The following is a 9656-nucleotide window of genomic DNA, read 5'->3' on the forward strand; positions in this document are numbered from 1 at the left end:
CATTCAGTGCCAAGGCGACACCATCGTTCTTCGCTGGTGCGGGCAAGGGGAATCTTTTTAACAACTGGTGAACGAGGGTTGAGAGGTAAATTCAGCGAGCCCGATCCAACAGCAGCCACTGGGTGGCAGTCTGGAGCAAATCACATTTCCATGGGCAAGAGACTTAAAGCATTTAATTGTCCAAAATAGACACAAAATGCTGGAGTAACTCTGCGGGACAGGCAGCATCTCTGCATAGAAGGAATGGGTGATGTTTTGGATCGAGACTCGAGACCCGTCTTCAGACTAAGATTCAGGGGAGAGAGAGAGACATAGTTATGGATGAGAACAAAGGGCATGAAAAGGGCCGATCAATGATGAAGACGATGAAGTCGCGTCGGAGAGGAGACGTTGGAAAGGGCACAGAGAAGATTTACAAGGATGTTGCCAGGACTAGAAGGCCTGAGCTACAGGGAGAGGTTAAGCAGGCTGGGACTCTATTCCTTGGAGCGCAGGAGGATGAGGTGATCTTATGAAGGTGTACAAAATCATGAGAGGAATAGATCGGGTAGACACACAGAGTCTCTTGTCCAGAGTAGGGGAATCAAGGACCAGAGGATATAGGTTTAAGATGAAGGGGAAAAGATTGAATAGGAACCTGAGGAGTGGTGGGTGTATGGAACGAGCTGCCAGAGGAGGTAGTTGAGGCTGGGACTTTCCCAATGTTTAAGAAACAGACAGGTTTGTAGGGATATGGACCAGAGTGCAGACCTAGAGTTGCCGCCTCACAGTGCCAGAGACCCAGGTTCGATCCTGACCTCGGGTCACTGTCTGTGTGGAGTTTGCACGGTGGGAGATCTACGGGATGAGTGCAGCTGGGACATGTTGGCCGGTGAGGACAAGTTGGGCCTGCTTCCATGCTGTATCACTCTATGGGAATTTCTTCAAAATAGGCATACCATGAAGAGAGTTATGCAGTGGATCAGACAGAATGTGTAGGAGGAACTGCAGATGCTGGTTTACACCGAAGATAGACACAAAACACTGGAGTAACAATTGTCATATGTACTGACTACAGAACAATTACTTTTTTCTCCCATCACTCTTGGTAAATTTGGCCCCACTTTTATTATACAATCCTGAGTGGATTCATTCAATACATGGTAAGATTTTAAGCTCGGATCTTACTGATGTGTACATCAATCCTTCATATGAAACTCAAGATACATTCTCAAACACCGACTCGTAGATCTCGCAGCCTGAAAGAACTCTTGCTGATTGATTCAATGCCTAAAAGAATTAAGAATCTTTCAAATGTAAAATTAAAGTGGAAAATGCTTAGCTGACGAGACAGCATCTATGGTGGGAGACAAAGAGGTCATTTTTTTCAGTTAATGACAGGACCTTTAACAGCGTTGATTCAGTTTCAGTTCAGTTTATTGTCACGTGTACCGAGGAGCAGTGACAAGCCTTTGCTGCGTGCTAGCCAGTCAACAGATTGATAATACATGATTACAATCTCGCTATCTACAGTGTACAGATACATGATAAGAGAATAATGTTTAGTGCAAGGTAAAGCCAGCAAAGTCCGATCAAGGATAGTCTGAGGTAGATAAAAATGCTGGAGAAACTCAGCGGGTGAGGCAGCATCTATGGAGCGAAGGAATAGGTGACGTTTCGGGTCGAGACCCATCTTCAGTCTGAAGAAGGGTCTCTTCACCTGTTTGTGTTTAAGAAGGAACTGCAGATGCTGGAAAATTGAAGATAGACAAAAGTGCTGGAGAAACTCAGCGGGTGCAGCAGCATCTATGGAGCGAAGGAAATGGGCAACGTTTCGGGCCGAAACCCTTCTTCAGACGTCACCTATTCCTTCGCTCCATAGATGCTGCCTCACCCGCTGAGTTTCTCCAGCATTTCTATCTACCTTCATTTTTTCAGCATCTGCAGTTCCTTCTTAAAGGATAGTCCAAGGGTCACCAAAGAGGTAGATAGTAGTTCAGCGCTGCTCTCTAGCTGTGGTAGAGAGATATTTGAGGTCCAAGTCCATAGCTCCATGTGAGTAGCAACTCACAAGTCGGTGAATTGTTAAAGAAGGTGTATGGTATGCTTGACTTCATCGATCGGGGCATTGCGTAAAAGAGTCAGCAAGACGTGATACACCTTTATAGAATTTAGGTTAAGCTGCGGTTGGAGTATTGCATGCAGTTCTGGTCGGCACATTACAGGAACGGATGTAAAGGCTTCGGAGAAGGTGCAAGAGAGGTTTACCAGACTGCTGTCTGGATTGGAGAGGATTAGCTGCACGGAGAAGTTAGACAAGCTTGGATTGTATTCTATGGAGGCTGAGGAGAAACTAATCGAAGTTTATTAACTTCTGAGAGTTATGGACGGACGGGGCAGTCGGATGTTTTTCTCGGCTGGAACTGTTTTTTTTTTTACACAGACCACACTGCAGAGGCGGTTGTGGAGACAGGTACGATAGTGGTGTTGAACAGGCTTTTAATTGCAGGTGGATGTGTTGGGAATGGAGGGAAATTAAGCACTTACAGGCAGAAGGGATTAGTCATATCACTGTGGGCCGAAGAGACTATTCCTGTGTTGTAGACAATAGACAATAGGTGCAGGAGTAGGCCTTTCGGGAGAACATGCAAACTCCACCCAGACAGCACCCGAGGTTGGGATCGAGCCTGGGTCACTGGCACATCTTTTGGAACATGGAAGGAAAACAGAACACTTGCAGCAAACTCACGTGGTCACGAGGAGAACATGCAAACTCCATACAGACAGGCGTTTTACAAAATGCCAGCCAAGTGGCCCAGCTTCACAGCACCAGAGACCAGGGTTCAATCCTGACCACGGGCGCTGTGTACGGAGTTTGCACGTTCTCCCTGTGACCGCGTGGGTTTGCTCCGAGTGCTCCGGTTTCCTCCCGCATCCCAAACACGTGCAGGATTGTAGGTTAATTGGCCCTCTGTAAAATTGCTCCTAAATGTGTAGAGAGTGGATACGAAAGTGGGATCACATGGAACTGGTGTGTAACGGCCTAGGCTTGGTGGGCCGAAGAGCCTGTTTCCATGCTGTGTCACTAAACTAAATTAAACCCGAGGCCAGGATCGAACCGGGGTCTGTGGCACCGTGAGGCAGCATCTCTAGTAGCTGCATCACTGTATTGCCAATGTTGGAAACATCAGCATCAATGGAGAGAGAAACTGAGTCAATTTTTGGCTTTAGATTAGATCTGTAAACTAGATACAGTGTGGAAACAAGCCCTTCGGCCCATCGAGTCTGTGCCAACCAGCGATCATTAGCACTATCCTATACATTAGGGACAGTCTACAATTTTTTTACTGAAGCCAATTGACCTGGAAACGTATACGTCTTTGGAGTGTGGGAGGAAACCGGAGCTCCCAGAGAAAACCCACTCGGTCACAGGGAGAACGTACAAACTCCGTACATAAAAGCACTCGGAGACAGGATCGAACCTGGGTCTCTGTAAGGCAGCAACTCTACCGCTAAGCCACTGCGTCACTTTAATGTTTTAGGTGTTGCTCTGAATTGAGAGAGCTGGAAATCGAACATGGTTTTAAGTTGTGGAAGAAAAGGGTTAGAGACATAGATCATAGAAAGTAGGAAACTGGTGCAGGAGTAGGCCTTGAATATGATCATCCAAAATATGATCATCCGAATATGATCATCCAAAATCAGTACCACGTTCCTGCTTTCTCCCCATATCCCTTGATTCCCATTACCCTAAGAGCTAAATTTAACTCTCTCTTGAATACATCGAGAGAGAGTTTTACGATAGAGTGGATATCGGGAGGGAGGTACTGATGATGTGGCAGGAACAGTAACAGAGTCCATGCAGGAAATAATACAGGTCCACAGTCCAAGGTCTTCACAGACTGCTGTAGAACACAGGTATCTTGGCTGCTATTAACACGTTGATCTTCATGAGTCACACGGGGTTCCCTCAGAACAAGGCGGAAGCCTTCAGTCCGAACATAGAGGGAGTACAGAGAAGGTTCACCAGACTGATTCCTGGGATGTCAGGACTTTCATATGAAGAAAGACTGGATAGACTCGGCTTGTACTCGCTAGAATTTAGAAGATTGAGGGGGGATCTTATAGAAACTTACAAAATTCTTAAGGGGTTGGACAGGCTAGATGCAGGAAGATTGTTCCCGATGTTGGGGAAGTCCAGAACAAGGGGTCACAGTTTAAGGATAAGGGGGAAATCTTTTAGGACCGAGATGAGAAAAACATGTTTCACTCAGAGTGGTGAATCTCTGGAATTCTCTGCCACAGAAGGTAGTTGAGGCTAGTTCATTGGCTATATTTAAGAGTGAGTTAGATGTGGCCCTTGTGGCTAAAGGGATCGGGGGGTATGGAGAGAAGGCAGGTACAGGATACTGAGTTGGATGATCAGCCATGATCATATTGAATGGCGGTGCAGGCTCGAAGGGCCGAATGGCCTACTCCTGCACCTATTTTCTATGTTTCTATGAGCATTCCCATGCCCTCAGGCACCTCCATTTCTCCCTTCTTTTCCCTCCCCCATTCTCCTTCTACACAAACCCCTCTCTCTGTGGCTTTCCAGTACATTCCACTCCTCCTTTCCTAATCCGACACCCTTTTTGTCACCTTTTCACCTCCAGGCTTTGTCACTTGCTCCACCCACCTGCTAATCAGACCCTCCCAGCTGTATCCACCTATCACTCGCCAGGCTTGGGCCTGCCCCCACCTCTCTCTTCCAACTTTCTCTCCCCACTACCCCATCAGACTGACCAAGGGCCCCGCCCCGAAACATCGTTGGTCCATTCCCTCCGCAGATGCTGCCTGACCCGCTGAGTTCATCCAGCACCCTTGTGCTTTGCTTGAAGCATCAAAGCTGTTGGTTTATGTGTGTAGTTCAGTTTAGTCTATTGTCACGTGTACAGTGAAAAGCTTTTGTTGCGTGCTATCCTGTCAGCAGGAAGACAGTACACCATTACTATCGAGCCATTCGCAGTGTACAGATACACGATAAGGGAATAACGTTTAGTGCAAGGTAAAGCCAATAAAGTCCGATCGAGTTAGACTCAAAATGCTGGAGTAACTCTGTGGGACAGGCAGCATCTCTGGAGAAGGAATGGATGACATTTCGGGTCGAGACCCTTCTTCAGACTGATGGATTAGCGTAGAGAAGGCTGGAAGAGGGAGGTGGGGGCAGGCCAATGAAGAAGGACTGGACAAGCTCGATGCAGGAAAAATGTTCCCGATGATGGGGGGGGGGGGTCCAGAACCAGGGGCCACAGCCTAAGAATAAGGGGGAGGCCATTTGAAACTGAGATGAGAAAAAACTTTTTCACCCAGAGAGTTATGAATTTGTGGAATTCTCTGCCACAGAAGGCAGTAGAGGCCAATTCACTGGATGAATTTAAAAAAGAGTTAGATAGAGCTCTGGGGGCTAGCGGAATCTAGGGATACACGGAGAAGGCAGGCATGGGTTACTGATTGTGGATGATCAGCCATGATCACAATGAATGGCGGTGATGGCTCGAAGGGCCAAATAGCCTCCTCCTAGCACCTATTTTGTATGTTTCTATGAAGAAGGGTCTCGACTCGAAACGTCACCCATTCCTTCTCTCCAGAGATGCCGCCTGTCCCGCTGAGTTACTCCAGCAGTCTACCTGGTGAGTGACAGGTCGATCCGATCAAGGATAGCTTCTGCCAATCTACAATCATTCACTGTTCTGAGAGCAATTTTCATTATTCAGTGTCGCTGCCCTGAGCTGTAACATAACCTGACTCAGAATAACAAAGGTCATCTTTTAGATTTTTTCCTTCAGCTTTCATTTTTTACAGTGAAAAGCTGGATTAGCGGGCTGGTCATGTTCAGCTGGGTCTCATGGATATTAAATGTCATAGCTTACCAAACAATAAAGTTGTGTTAAATTAGATGAAAGGTAAGTGGGAAGAAAGGGTGAGAGCAGAACTTGAAACATTCAAAATCCAAACGCTTCATCGTCATCTGGAGGCCCATGATGTAACATCAGAGAACCTCCTCATTATAACTAATTCCTCTGGATCTGACAATCTTTAGTTTAGTTTAAGAAGGAACTGCAGATGCTGGAAAAATCAAAGGTAAACAATAAATGCTGGAGAAACTCAGCGGGTGAGGCAGCATCTCTGGAGAGAAGGAATTGGTCCAGACCCTTCTTTAGTTTAGTTTTGTTTAGTTTTGAGATACAGCGCGGAAACAGGCCCTTCGGCCCTTCGAGTCGGCGCCGACAAGCGATCTTCTTATAGGAGGGTGGCCGAAACTGAACACCCCATATTCCAAGTGTGGCCTCACCAACGTCTTGTACCATAGACAATAGGTGCAGGAGTAGGCCATTCGGCCCTTCGAGCCAGCACAGCCATTCAATGTGATCATGGCTGATCAACCCCAATCAGTACCCCATTCCTGCCTTCTCCCCATACCCCCTGACTCCACTATTTTTAAGAGCCCTATCTAGCTCTCTCTTGAAAGTATCCAGAGAACCTGCCTCCACCGCCCTCTGAGGCAGAGAATTCCACAGACTCACAACTCCCTGTGAGAAAAAGTGTTTCCTCGTCTCCGTTCTAATCAGCCATGATCATATTGAATGGCGGTGCAGGCTCGAAGGGCCGAATGGCCTACTCCTGCACCTAATTTCTATGTTTCTATGTTTCTATGTTTCTAAATGGCCTACTCCTTATTCTGTAACATGGCGCCCCAGCGTCTGTGCTCAATACCTTTTTGGCCTTTGGACTGTCGGTGGAAACCAGAACACTTTGGGGGGGAAACCTTCAAACTCTGCACGGGCAGCGCCGGGGGATGTGATTAAACTCTGGATATCTCCCGTTCTGCTAACTGCGCCACTGTGCTGTCCAAAGATGAAGCTAGCCAGTGAAAGAATGATATATTAGCAGCACACACTGACATTTCTATGTGCACCAGCAAGACAACCCAATGTGAACTATGAAATATGGAAATATTCAGTTCATCCATTATTTGTATTCAAAACAGATTTAGTGAATACCCAAAGCAATATCACTTGAATCTCCAAACTTTTATTGTGTGCAACCAAAACGTTTTAAACTGACAATATTTTCTTGCTCCAGGAAGTCACTATTTCTCTGAGTTTCCAATAGACAATAGGAGCAGGAGTAGGCCATTTGGCCCTTCGATCCAGCACCGCCAATCACTGTTTAAGAAAGAACTGCAGATGCTGGAAAAATCGAAGTTAGTCAAAAATGCTGGAGAAACTCAGTGGGTGAGGCAGCATCTATGGAGCGAAGGAATAGGTGACGTTTCGGGTCGAGGCATTTCAGGTGACCAAAACGTCACCTATTCGTTCGCTCCATAGATGCTGCCTCACCCACTGAGTTTCTCCAGCATTTTTGTCTACCACCGCCATTCACTGTGATCATGGCTGATTGTAGATTGGCTATTTCATACTAACCAATTATAGTGTTTGTTAGTAGCAACTCCGCCTACTATGTACTTCATATTATCAAGAGCCTGCTTAAACCGGTTAGAATGAATAGCAGCTCGGAGATGTGATGAGTGCAGATCCTTGCGTATGTAGATTTAATGAATACTAGACCAAGTGCAGACCCGTTGGGTCTGCTCCCCCAATGCAGCCGTTCCCTACCCGTAGCCCCCACGGGAGACGTGGTCCTCCAACTCAAGCCGTTCCCGAACATAAGATTCCAGCACACAGCAGTGCGGCTGTTTTTAAATGGCGTCTTTGAGGCGTGAGGCGGGCGCCAGCAGCCGTTATGGTCGCTGGCCAGCAGGAGGCGACAAAATGAGTGAGTGGGGGGGGGGGAGAAGGATTTTATTAAAAATGTGTACATAAACACGACGAAATTTAACCAGGAGTGGATACTTGGAATGAAAAGTGAAATCTCGACCGAAATGGAAAAAATCTTGGCGTTTCTGCTTCTGGTGTTGGCGTAGCAACAAATCAAAGGCTGGCACCCACAAGTCAGTCAGAAACACACACACACACACAGTTTTAATGATTGATAGATAGATAGATAGATAGATAGATAGATAGATAGATAGATAGATAGATAGATAGATAGATAGATAGATAGATAGATAGATAGATAGATAGATAGATAGATAGATAGATAGATAGATAGATAGATAGATAGATAGATAGATAGATAGATGTGTTGTATCTTGATGTGTGTTCGAGTCGACTCATTACATGGTGTCAGAAGTGGGATTGAGTTTGATATGAATGTCTTTGGCACGGTCAAGTACTTTCTTCAGATTGGCGTCATGTTCAGCCAGATCGAGTCCGTAGACGAGAATATTATCAACAATGATAGCCCCGTTCCTACCTTCTCCCCGACATCCCCTGACTCCGCTACCTTTACGACCTCTATCTAACTCTCGCTTGAAAGCATGTAGAGAATTGGCCTCCACTGCCTTCTGAGGCCGAGAATTCCACAGATTCACAACTCTCTGGGAGAAAATGTTTTTCCTCCTCTCCGTTTTAAATGGCCAACCCCTTATTCTTTGCACCCCTTATTTCCAGAATTAAATGCCGGACCAGTGCAGAATTTGTGGGTGGGGGATATCTATCATTCAGGCAAGAATTCCTAAGGCAGGCCTGTGAAAGGGATTTAGAGTCAGAGAGCATGGAAACAGGCCCTTCGGCCCAACTCGTCCATAATGAACGGAATAGATCAGGTAGATGTCTCTTGCCCAGAGTAGGGTGATCGAGAACCATAGGTTTATGACATAGAAACATAGAAAATAGGTGCAGGAGTAGAGGCCATTCGGCCCTTCGAGCCTGCACCGCCATTCAATATGATCATGGCTGATCATCCAACTCAGTATCCTGTACCTCCTCCATACCCCCTGATCCCTTTAGCCACAAGGGCCACATCTAACTCCCTCTTAAATATAGCCAACGAACTGGCCTCAACTACCTTCTGTGGCAGAGAATTCCAGAGATTCACCACTCTCTGTGTGAAAAATGTTTTCCTCATCTCAGTCCTAAAAGATTTCCCCCTTATCCTTAAACTGTGACCCCTTGTTCTGGACTTCCCCAACATCGGAAACAATCTTCCTGCATCTAGCCTGTCCAACCCCTTAAGAATTTTGTAAGTTTCTATAAGATCCCCCCTCAATCTTCTAAATTCTAGTGAGTACAAACCGAGTCTATCCAGTCTTTCTTCATATGAAAGTCCTGACATCCCAGGAATCAGTCTGGTGAACCTTCTCTGTACTCCCTCTATGGCAAGAATGTCTTTCCTCAGATTAGGAGACCAAAACTGTACGCAATACTCCAGGTGTGGTCTCACCAAGGCCCTGTACAACTGCAGTAGAACCTCCCTGCTCCTATACTCAAATCCTTTTGCTATGAATGCTAACATACCATTCGCCTTCTTCACTGCCTGCTGCACCTGCATGCCTACTTTTAATGACTGGTGTACCATGACGCCCAGGTCTCGTTGCATCTCCCCCTTTCCTAATCGGCCACCATAGGTTGCAGGTGAAACCATGACATAGGTTTAAGGTGAGGAGGGAAAGATTCAATAGGAATCTGAGGGGTAACCTCTTCACACAAAGGGCGCATGGAATGAGCTGCTGGGTGAGGTAGTTGAGGCAGGGACTATTGCAACTTTTGAGCAACATTTAGACAGGTACATGG

This window comes from Amblyraja radiata, chromosome 21, assembly GCF_010909765.2.
Source record: "Amblyraja radiata isolate CabotCenter1 chromosome 21, sAmbRad1.1.pri, whole genome shotgun sequence".
Taxonomy (NCBI): Eukaryota; Metazoa; Chordata; class Chondrichthyes; order Rajiformes; family Rajidae; genus Amblyraja; species Amblyraja radiata.